An 11,542-nucleotide genomic window follows, 5' to 3' on the forward strand; every position below is an offset into this window, starting at 1 on the left:
TTAATGAGCTGTGTTTTACATAAGATCACATTTTCTTTAAATAGTCCGTGACTGATTTATTTCTGCCGTCTTCAGATTCTCATATACTCCATTTTTATCAGCCACATGGTATTATTCATCAATGAAAAAATACTGCAAATTCAGGATGTTCAGTGGATGGGTCTGAACAAGTCTTGGATTTAGAGATGTCCATACTCAGTTTGAATGCTRTGAATGTACATAACTGGTGAAATTCCCTGCTCCTTGGAAGTCAGTATAAGAATGCCCAGTCACTTTCTTGGCATGCAATAAGCCCTRGATCAATGAAGATGAAAGACAGAATTTGGCTGTGGTGCTTGTTTCTAATGAAACAAGTGATGTTCAAAAAAATCACATAGACTTGGTCTACAGCTACTAGTTTATCCTCACAAGTTTCAACACAGCCCAGACTGATATAAATGATGCTAAAATTGTCAGTCTGACAATTTTACTTTTGAATAGCAATTTGAATTGGTATAAGGCATTTCTGAAGTTACAGAAAACATCAACCATATTTACAGCACTGTAAAAATTAATAAGGAGCCATTCTTGTCAACTGTACTCTGGCAAATCTTCTGTGGAYATCCTAGTAGTTTAGATAGAAATTAGTTGACATCCAGTCAGTCTTGATTCCTAGTAGATTATCAGTCATCTCTAGGAAACCTGAGGGGAGCTTAACTCATCACTTCAACATCCACCTATGAAGAATCAACTAACACTTTGAATTCATCTTACCTAAATCATCTGGAACACATTTTAACTAAGCTCAGCCTTCTAAAGATTGGTTATCTAGCCGAAACCAGTAGTCTAAACTGCTACTAGAGAGAGGCATTGAAAGGAGAGATGGGAACACTGAAGTGTCAGTTAGACCCATTTGTTATATTCCTGTCTTAGAATATGGTTCCCTTTTCCTGTCTCTCCCCATTAACCATGCAAGAAGCCTAGATTAGTATTTTAAAATATGCAGCTCYGCTAGTAAAAGGCTAGATTTTGATGAAATGAATCAGTCCCACATCCAACTACAAATAAGTAACAGTAGCTGCTAACACCTAGCTGGAAACAGAATAGAGTTCAAAATCTAAAGCTTAAAAGTTCTTCATTGCAAGTTATCTTGACCAAGTCTGGACATATTTATTCTGGTTTTATTTTTTGTTTGTAAAACAAAATAAAAATGCTTACATAGACAACCAGGACAACCTAGAATCTAGCCTAACATACTTGATATTTCCTTTATTAAGTGCTTATTTAAGATTCTCATACATAATTTGGCAAAGAAAAAAAAATCAGTTTTAGTAAGAGAATCTTGTTTCCAGATTCTAGCTATGACCAGCAAAGGCAACTGCAAAAACATATGGCCATAAGGAGAGTCCAACAATAGTCAGTCTGTGTGCAGCGTGTTCATGAGAAATTTATCAGGAAATGGCTGAGAGGCAGCAGCAGCTCTGTGCTGTGTCCTAGCTAGACTGAACCACACAAACGCTCAGTTCCAGTTTTCGCTGCAGAACCTTGTGTCTCGTGCTCTCCAGAATAAAAGAAATCAATAGAGATATTTTTTTTCCCACAGTTGGTAAGATTGTTCCTTTCACCAAAAAATGAGTAAAAGACTCTCTTACCAAAAGGAACATTTTTGCATTTTCCAAAAAATACCTTATGTGATCATTTTTGTATGGAAGAAGACTAATCTATAAGACAAATTAATTCTGCTTGTGAGACCTAAAATTAACTGAGATCCTATGAAATAAAAGAACCAKCAAGAACAAAATCTCCTTTCTTTTTATTTTTTTTCCCCTTTTTTTTCTTTTTCTTTTTTTTGGCAGAGGGGGAGGTAGGTTTCTCATTTTCACCTCTCTTGTGCTGCTGTGTGGCAAAGTATCAGCGGCTAAGTGCTGAACAGTGAATGCACATGCACAGGTTGAGAAAAGAAGCTGAGAGTGTCCTGAAGAGRTTTTCACACATACTCTTGCTGTTAACTCCGTCACATGCACTAGCTTGTAAAAGTGGAGCTGTATAAAAGGGAAGATTATAACTCCAGCTGATGCCGTCTGAACTTCCGCATAGAGCCAAGATGATGTTTCAGATGGTTTGTTTATCTCCACTTAATAAGGTTACAAGCCTCTGACATTTCAACAGAGATTTTCTACCATGGCAGGAATGAGTTAGTGGACATTCCATGTGCATGCGGTTTTCAGCAGGAAGCTCGTGTATCATGTCTCTTCTCAGTATAACTATTTGTTCATTTGCACACAAAACATTCTGCTAGGTATTGGTTGAATGTAAATCGTTCTTAGGGATACAGAGAGGGGAAAATGTAAAACATTGAAAATAAAGTACAAAATTCTGATTTTCAGGCTAGCCACATGTAGAATTTGGATCAAGAGYTGGACTCTTGGACTCTCAATAAAGTAGAGTGAAATGAAACCCCTGTAAACAGTGAGTACTTCCTTTATGTTTCAAGGCCTCTGAAGAGAGGATATTAGTGCAGATCTTTCCTCTTATTACCAGGCCTTTCGAGAATGCTTCATTCTGTATGGTCAATTTACTATGCTTGTACATATTAAAAGGTTGGAAATTTGCATTACTTGCCAGACAAAACTTTTGGAGAAGGTACTGGAAATTAATTTGGAAGGTATTTTCTGGCCTGGGAATTGCTACAGATTTTAATTGGTGGATAGGAAAAAAAAGGGGGGAAATAGGCAGACTCCCCYCCCTGCATAACTATAAATGATTCATTAATAAAAGAGCAGTTATTTTAGGGGGTTATTCACACTATCTTTTTTTTAGGCATCTAATATGTCTAGGTTAAGAGATGGGGCTCCCTCTATAGTCTATATAGAGAAGCATACCTCTACAAAGATAACAGCTAGAATCAAAATTATTTATAACTTAATTTTGCTGCTTTGTGTTATTCTCTTCAGACACAGATCTTTCACCACTGACAATACAGATAGTTGATGGTCCTAAGCAGGCACATAAATTAGGTATTTTGAGTACTTCATAAGCGCTTCTTCCCCACCTATGCTGAATTGCAGCTAAGAGCAATGCTGTCAACAGTAGGACATCAGTTACGTGATAGCCATGACGCACTTTCAAAGTAATGCCTTCCACGACGCATAACTAGACCACCTGATATTTCTGCCCTTTGATTCTTGTCCTCCAAGATAGTGTGTTTTGTGAGAGCTATTTTTAAAGGCCCTGTAGAGAAGGCAAGGAAGGATCAAGCATATACTCCATATTTTGTTTCTTCTCTGAGAATTTCAATATTTGAAAAACAATTCATATTTGACACTGTTTCCAGATATTTGCTGTTTCATCTTAATACTAGTTCATTTTATAGTTTGACAATACAYTCTGTAGCAACTACAGAAAACAAATATTAGAAAATCCCACTCCACATTAAGTAGTCTGATGGATGGTGATTTTGGTGGCAGGAGGAAGTAAAGAAAGATTTCCACTCATGAAGAAAGTTCATTAAGAAGTACCAGCAAGAACCRTTGCCACAGCCAGTGTACTACCTAAATCCTGGACTATACGAATTAAGGTCCTGTTCAGCTTAGTGTTTTGAAATAATGTTTGTTATAGAGTAGTTAAATGACTTTGCAAGTTATCCACACCATTGTCTAGGACATGGTAACATTAGGTTACCATGATTAGGTAAATACATRTTACCTAATCTTTTAAAAGGATAACCTGAGAGTTGTATCATCCTTGAGTAAAATAACACAGATATCACTTTTGTGTGCTACATTTTTATTAGGTGAATTATAAAGCATCTCAGCACATTATACTGATGGCTCAATTGCTTATGGAAATTTAAATCACTAAGGTGAAAATGGAGGATACATTCTCTAACGTATATATCTATAATTTCAACAGATTAAACAAGTCGCATTTGAGATGAGTCCCATGGATCTCTTTCTGTCTCTGTTCTATCTTTCTGACCCAGATTCTGATATGCTTAAGCCTTGATTTGTATCTAATTTTACAAATGTCCCAAAGATTTTAGTAGAGGACCTCCAARAATAAGGTAGCATGTAAAAACAACAAAGGTGACAAAATATGCCTATAAAAAGTTTATTAAAATATTGTAGTGTGGGAAAATGTTTTTTTTTCTAGTAAAATATAAGGATATAAAAGCAATTGCCACAAATCTTATTTTTTCATGAAATTGTCTCATGGCAAATGATTTAATTGTTTCTCAGGAAATTTAAGCTATGAGCACAACATATGAATTCAAAGTTACTGAATGTAGCCTGATGAACTGGGAGGGTTTATTATATGAATATAGCGTTTCTATTATATTTGATTATCCCTGCTGAAGAAAGGGGAAAAAAAGAAAAAAACGTCTGAAATATTGCAAGGCAATCTTTATTTGGAACCAGAATGGGTTACATAGTAGAGAAAAAATGTGTACAGACACCAGAGGTCAGTGAAACCTATCTTGTCAGCAGGGATTGAGTTGAAGAGTAGGACAAAGGTGCAACTTTAACCAGCATCTGAAATTAATTATTTTTCCAAATGTAAATTACAACACATATGGGGAATTTGAGTCTGTCTACTACTACGTACTCACACATACCTCTCCTCCACCCCAAACACAGTCATTTGTTATTTTTTTAATGCTTTCACAGCTTTATTTTATTTTGACCTTCCCATTACAATGATATCAATTAATACTAAACAGACCTTATATGGATACTAACAACATATCCTCTAATCAAAATGTTAAGAAACACAACATTACACCTTACCCTAAATCTGCAAACAACATTAAAAGAGAATGAAATACAGGACGTATATTTTTGTTGCTATATGCGGGAGATTTACAAATTTCATACTGTACCTTTTCACATAGATATGTTTTCATGAAAGTTCTGTACGATCTAGTTAAACATGACCACAGAGCAGATCAAAGTCACAAAGGGACCAGGGCTGTAACGTCAACCTGGCTCAGAATAGTAAAGAATGTGTTTTCTAGGGTATTATGCAAAGTTCGTACTGCCCTGTTCTTCCTTCTCCAGCTGTCATCCCATTTTTCATTTGATTTGTTTTTCTTCCATTTCTTTCTCATTTGTCTTTTTACAAGATTTCTAATGGGAAAAGCAAATCAAATAGCTTTTAATTTGGATCAAACCTTAAAAGCTCCTAAGCCTAAGTGAATTTGAGATCAGATAAAGTTAATCAACCCCAGCCCTAACAGGAATCATTTATGATAGTTCTTATTTCAGTTCCTCCATGGTTTTCTGCTTAGGAATAAGCTTGTCATCTTCAACTTCTCTTTTTATTTAGATGATATAAATCATTTTACWTCACTGAAAGCAACAGAACTGTACTAATTTAGAGCAGCTGAGGTATGTTTTCGTCCTCTGTTCTGTACCTATTTGGCAATGAGAAGTCTTTAAATTACCATTTTATCTTTTCGGGGGCTTACATATTCACTCTATACTAATTTTACCAAACTCATTCTGTTTCTCATTCAAGATTGCTTTTAATTTTCCCATTATTCAGAGATACACTCCTTTTCCTCCTCTGCTTTTCTCTGCTGAACATTTTCTTTGCAACATCCTGTAACTCTATAACCCAGTCTCTTCCTTAGGGATAAACTAGGTCTCTGTAATAGTTATTATGTCCTAGCTTTCATTTGTCATAATTGTGTCCATTTCCACCACTTCTTTCTCTGCTTGCATTTAGTTAGAAGTACTTAATTTATTTTCCAGTTTCCTCAAAAACAATCATGATCAATTTCCATGATTTTCCTCATTTTAGCTCTCAATTCCTTCATGTATTTTCTACAATTGTAATATTGTCATTTACTCAAAATGGCTTATCTCTGTGGTAAAATATAATATTTTCCCTCTCTCTTCACCAGAAAGAGTTAGTTCTGACTTAATTTGCTAGATGATCTTTCATTTTTCTGTCATTTTCACATATGTAAGCAGCCATATTAGGTTCATTATCTGCTGCTTTGCTCAAACAACAATAATACTCTTACATCCAAAATAGTGTTATGAGCAAAATAGAATATACCATATATAAGGAGCTATATTGTTAGTCCAATTAATTCTTAATAATCTGATAATACAAATTATTTATTAATACAAAAAAGGCTTGCAAAGATGTAGTTAAAATTGTTATACAAGAACCACCCCAGCACATATCCCTTTCCTCTAGTTTTATCCTTCCACTATCCCTCTGGGTCCTCAGGTTGACAGTTTCTGTCAGTTTTTGGCTTAGAAAAGAAAAAGAAAAAGAAAAAGAAAAAGAAAAAGAAAAAGAAAAAGAAGAAGAAGAAGAAGTAGAAGAAGAAGAAAAAAAAAAAAAAAAAAAAAAAAAAGAAGAAGAAGAAGAAGTAGAAGAAGTAGTGAGGTTGGGGTCATAATGAATTGTCAGCATCCTGACAGCTTCAGGATGTGATGCTTGTGTTGTGAGTTTTTTCCTCTTCTTTGTCAGGAGATGCATGATGTCAGTAGTGATGCTATCTTTTACCTCCTCCTTCTTGGGTCCTGGGTCCACTTGTGTGTGTGTTTTTTTCTTTTCTTTTTTTTTTTTTTTTAACACAGTCTGCTCACATGATCCTTCTTTTCACTGATTCCCAATTTTACAATTTTTCTGTTCTCTGTGTTATATCTAATATTTTCTTTCTTTTCTAATGCAGAAGGTTGCACTCCTGCAGTGGCCTTTGATTGACCATTGTGATTTGCATTTGTAGTCTGAGACATCTGGTATCATCTTGTGCCTGTACTCTTCCACATCACATTTTATTTTAGTCATAAACAATTCAGTCCACCTAAAATAACTACCTATTATTACTCTAAACTGAAGCTAAACTGGAACAACTTTAGGCATTGGTAATCTGAGTGCTAGACAGCTAAACAGATAAACCAAGCTAATACCAGCTCAGCGAAGACAGGCCCGGGAAAATCCTGAGACTTGCCACTGTCCAGCCAGTATAAAGCCCATAATCTTTTTCTAGTAATACTAAATATCATATTTACTGGATTAAAACACAAAGAATAACAAGACACTTGAATCTATATAAAGTGCCAAAATGGAGGATTTTATCTGTTATCATATGTCCACTGCATGGGTAATTTCTTCTAAATGAAAACTCCCTTGTGGTACCTACTAATGGCCAAGAGTGATCTGAGCTACGTGAGAAGGGAAGAGAGGGAGTTATGGAGTCTTCACCCTTGGAGATATTCAAAACCCAGCTGGACATTTTCCTTGGCAAGCTGCTCTAGGTGACCCTCATTTGAGAAGCGGATTAGACCACAGAGTCTCAAGAGGTGCCTGCCAACCTCAACCATCCTGCAATTCTGAGAGGTGAGCTTGTGTGCAGGGTCAAATGACAAGAATTTAGGTCCGTATCAATCTAACCAGAAGGCAGATGTATACATATACATATACATAGAAGATTGACTACCTTGGCTCCTTTCACAATTGATGGAGAGAAACAGACACCTGTTGAGAGTATGTCTTAATTAGACATCTGCATTAAGATGCCATGAATGGCATCTCAACCTAATGCTATTTTCCCCTCTGTTAACTATAAAGGGGATGCAGATAACTATTTCAGATATTGTAACTGATAACGCAAACACCTACTTTTGGTCAGCTGAATCCCACATACAGCACTGAGAGTAAGAACGCTGAATTTTGAATTTCAATTGCCACAAATCATTGTTCTTAAAGGATCTATTTATTGAAAAATTACCTGCAACTGCAAACCAAAAATAATACTCCTGTAGCTGATAGAACAGCCTAATAAAAGGTAAACATAGACAAAGATGAAATAAATGCTTCTTCCCTGCATCRCCATTATATAGGAACATCTGCTTAGACTGTATTCCCATTAAGGAAYGAAACTACATGCATAAAGGCCCCTTTATTTCAAGGTAGATTACAGAATAGAAAAAAAAATCCCATTCTTTCCCTTTTCAAAACCAGAATTTAGCCATTCTGAGATGCCAGGAAAATGGCTCATGAAACCAGAARGCTTTGAAAAGGGTACTAAAGACTTGAATATCTCCAGAGCATTTGATATAATGGTAACAAAATGTCTTTTCCATCACAGTTTCTGCCACAAATCACAGTGCCTCTTAAAAACCTGTGGCACCTGAAGCCACATGAAAGCAGACTTGAATGCCTGTGGAGAACTTAAGCATCAGAGAAAAATCAGATTGTAATAAATTCTAATTGTCTTATGACATGGGGTAGGTAGTATTGGTCAAGAGCACCACTTTTTGMTGTAATGACCACAAATGCCTGCTGTAGAATTTTGACTGCACTCTTCAAAAAGGTTTACCCTGATCCACAAACAATTATCACACTCACCTCAAKTGACATTTATATCTTTTATCTGTGACTCTTTCCATTCCTCATAACATTCAGGTCAGAAGTTCTATAAGTTCTACAAGATGTCAAATCCACTTCTGCAACAGATACAGGTCTTATTTTGGTGACCCAAAGCCATCCTGAAACTGCAGGTAACCTTAAAACACAAAAGGAAAGCATCCTCACAACTTCACAAATCTATTCAATAAATTATTCTAAGTTCAGCTCCTGAATGAACTATCTCAYTGTTCTGTGCCTCATTCCCAGCCAGAGCCATTAAAAGGGAAAGGATGGTCTGATTTGGGTTCCACTTAGGCTGCATGACTATTCTTGATCTGAAATCTATACAAATTTTATACAAAAGCTGAAGTGGTTGGAACATTGGGGTTAAATCATATATTTATACAACTACAGAAGAACATTTGGTTTCAGCTTCAAGAAAACAGCTGCCTAATTAAGGATGATGCTTCTATGCATAAGCTAAAATGGGCTTTGATGTCTGGGATGAGCAATTCTCAAACAAAAACTTGTAGAAGACAGCTCTAATAAATCATTCTTTGTTTATATTTYTGTAGTGTCACTGCCATGGCCTGCAAAAAGGGACCCTAAAAGGGGACAAATAGCTTCAAGTTTCACCATCTAGCGCTGCTGCTGTTATCTGGGAAGAGAGGTAGCAATTTCACAGCAGGAAAGTAAATAGGAAACAGCAGCAAATAGAAAGAGCTAGTGTTACCTGCCCATTTTTCAGTCAGTTGATTCATCTTTTGCTGGATCCAGAAACTCTGCAAACAGGATATTTGAAATTTTAAAATATAAAGAGATTATTTATTGGTTATTAAATACAAAAGATCTCTAGGATTTACTGAGCTCTTCACAGAGGTTGGGACCTCTGGAGATCATCCAGTCCAACCCCCCTGCTCAAGCAGGGTGACCTGGAGCAYGTTGCACAGGATCACRTCCATGTGGGTTTTGAATATCTCCAGAAAAGGAAACTCCACAACCTCTCTGGGCAACCTGTKCCAGTGCTCTGTCACTCCCACAGTAAAGAAGATTTCAAAATTATCTGGCAAAAAAATCCTGAATGTACTTCAACTCCTGTATTACTTTCATAAATTGTTTACCTGTATGTTTATGCTTCTAGGTTCTTATAGTACAAGAATACTGTAGATTTTAGTTTCTCCAGGTAGTCATTTACTGTTACTGTACTGTACTGAACTGTCTGATACACGGCATACCTTCTGCCCCACTGGAGGCTGTTGAAGTGTGGGTATCTTAAAGAACCATATAGGATTCAAATTTTCCCATGAAGGGGAAGAAGAGAGAGGAAGTGTTACATTCTGTGAAATTGTATTCTTTGTAAGAGACAAACTAAATATTTAAATTTTTTGTACATTCTCTTTTCCATTAGAAGGGAACTACCTTTGGTAACATATACATATATCTTATACTGGAAAACAGCTAGACTCTTAACTGGAGAGACATGACAGCCATGAGACATATCTACAGCTTTTTTTTACAGGGAAATCCATTCCTGTTGCAGAAATACACCAGACTCTTTCAATTTCTTATTTAATTGTACAATACTTTAAATTCATTTGAATTAAGCTCCATTTTGGCATATTTAYGCAATCACTGGCTTCTGTCTTTCCCTATCATCTCATTCACCAAGTTGGAGAGAGTATCAGTGATTTCTATTCCCTCTCTAATAGTATTTTAAAGTACAGAAAAGAATTAGTAACTTTTTCATTAAAAATTTTGTACTCATTCCTGTAGAAGTGTATGTACATTGCCRTATTGGTATAGCTGAAAATAATGTAGTCACTGCACTTAGTTTAAATTAAAAAAACTATGCTCTTTCTTTATTTGCAGGATGAAACAAAATTGTTTCTGACTGAGTCCAAGACCCAAAGAGTTACACTCGTATTCTTTCTGTATATAAATCAATAGTCACAACGATTCTGTCAGTAAGTATTCTGATGTTAAGAGGTAGAAACACATTAGTTTACCCCAGCTACTGCTGCTTTCTATTGGCTCGGCAGCTGCTAACTACTGAACGCTCATTTTTATCGAAAAATTAGAAGTACTTTATATTGAAAAACAATAAAAGGTCACATTTATATAATTTTTCTGACTACGTTGAAATTCACTGTCAGAAGTGGCAACTTTCCTTTTCTCAGTAGCTTTCTAACTTAACTTTCCTCTCTTGCACAATAAAACAGTGCTTTGTTAGTATCTTTTAAAAATACAGAAATGTTGATGGCATAGCTGTAAAATTTTAAGCTTGTTTTCTTTTCCAGCTAAATCCAAGATTTTCTGATCAGTGATAATCCACTGACAATGTCACAAATTTCTAGTTATATGGAAACATTCCCAGAAAGTTTACGATCCCATCTTAACTTCTAAGCAGTTGCCAGCTCCATGTCACATGATGGTTTGTTTTACTTCTTACAGAAGTATGCTCCTCACTTTCGCTTGCTTACTCGGAGTTTTATTATTCTCCGCAGGGCAGTACTAGGAGAGGTTCAGRCCTGGTCACTTCAGCATGCTGTTAAGATCACAGCCAATTTCCAAATCACCTGTTAAAACCCTGGTTCTAATCTGCTCTGCTTCCTGCTGCTGCTCTTTCCTCTTTTGTAAGCTATGCCAGGTATCCTCCGCTGCGATGGCAGTGCCACTTCTCTGAAGAACCATCTGAAGTGCCACCTTCYCTGAAGATGTTCAGCCCAAGAAGTTCACAGTCTTGAGGGAAGGGAAGAGTGGGTTCATCCCCGCCAGCTTCTCACCATAGCCCCTGCTTCCTTTTTTCAATACCACGACCACTGCTCACCTGCAGAAATAGCTGATGCTCAGATGACACCGGGTTTCAGACATTTTTCACAGGGCAACAAACGGGTTTTGAGTGGTATTATTCCACCCTACAGAAGGAAAAGAAAAAAGGAAAAAAAAAAAAAAAAAAAAGAAAGATTTTTCTGATTTTCCTAAATGCTCACATGCAACTCCTTCTTTTGCTGATTTGTACAGTAAATATAAACATACGTATAACTTATAGGTAACTTTTTTGACTATAAGTCATTTGCATCACTGCGATCATTCCATGTAGTACAACTCAAATAATATAAATAAATGTTCATTCTAGAAATCTGCAAAACCCTATCAAATCTCATCCGGGGGGAATGGAATAGAGCAGACAACT

The 11,542-nt window shown here is 36.2% G+C and overlaps 1 long non-coding RNA gene across 1 annotated transcript; it reads right to left on the minus strand.

Annotated features, from left to right (window-relative positions):
• Nucleotides 1–4,391: 4,391 nt before the first annotated feature.
• On the minus strand, nucleotides 4,392–11,258 carry LOC146589557 (uncharacterized). The gene is made up of 4 exons (XR_014897149.1): nucleotides 11,177–11,258; nucleotides 9,083–9,131; nucleotides 8,350–8,506; nucleotides 4,392–4,511 (listed from the first exon to the last, which is right to left on the minus strand). It is a non-coding gene; the product is annotated as an uncharacterized LOC146589557 (long non-coding RNA).
• Between the last annotated feature and the right edge of the window lie 284 nt (nucleotides 11,259–11,542).

This window comes from Rhea americana, unplaced genomic scaffold (genome assembly GCF_003343005.1).
Source record: "Rhea americana isolate MKP2758 unplaced genomic scaffold, rheAme1 scaffold_45, whole genome shotgun sequence".
In the NCBI taxonomy this organism is placed as follows: domain Eukaryota; kingdom Metazoa; phylum Chordata; class Aves; order Rheiformes; family Rheidae; genus Rhea; species Rhea americana.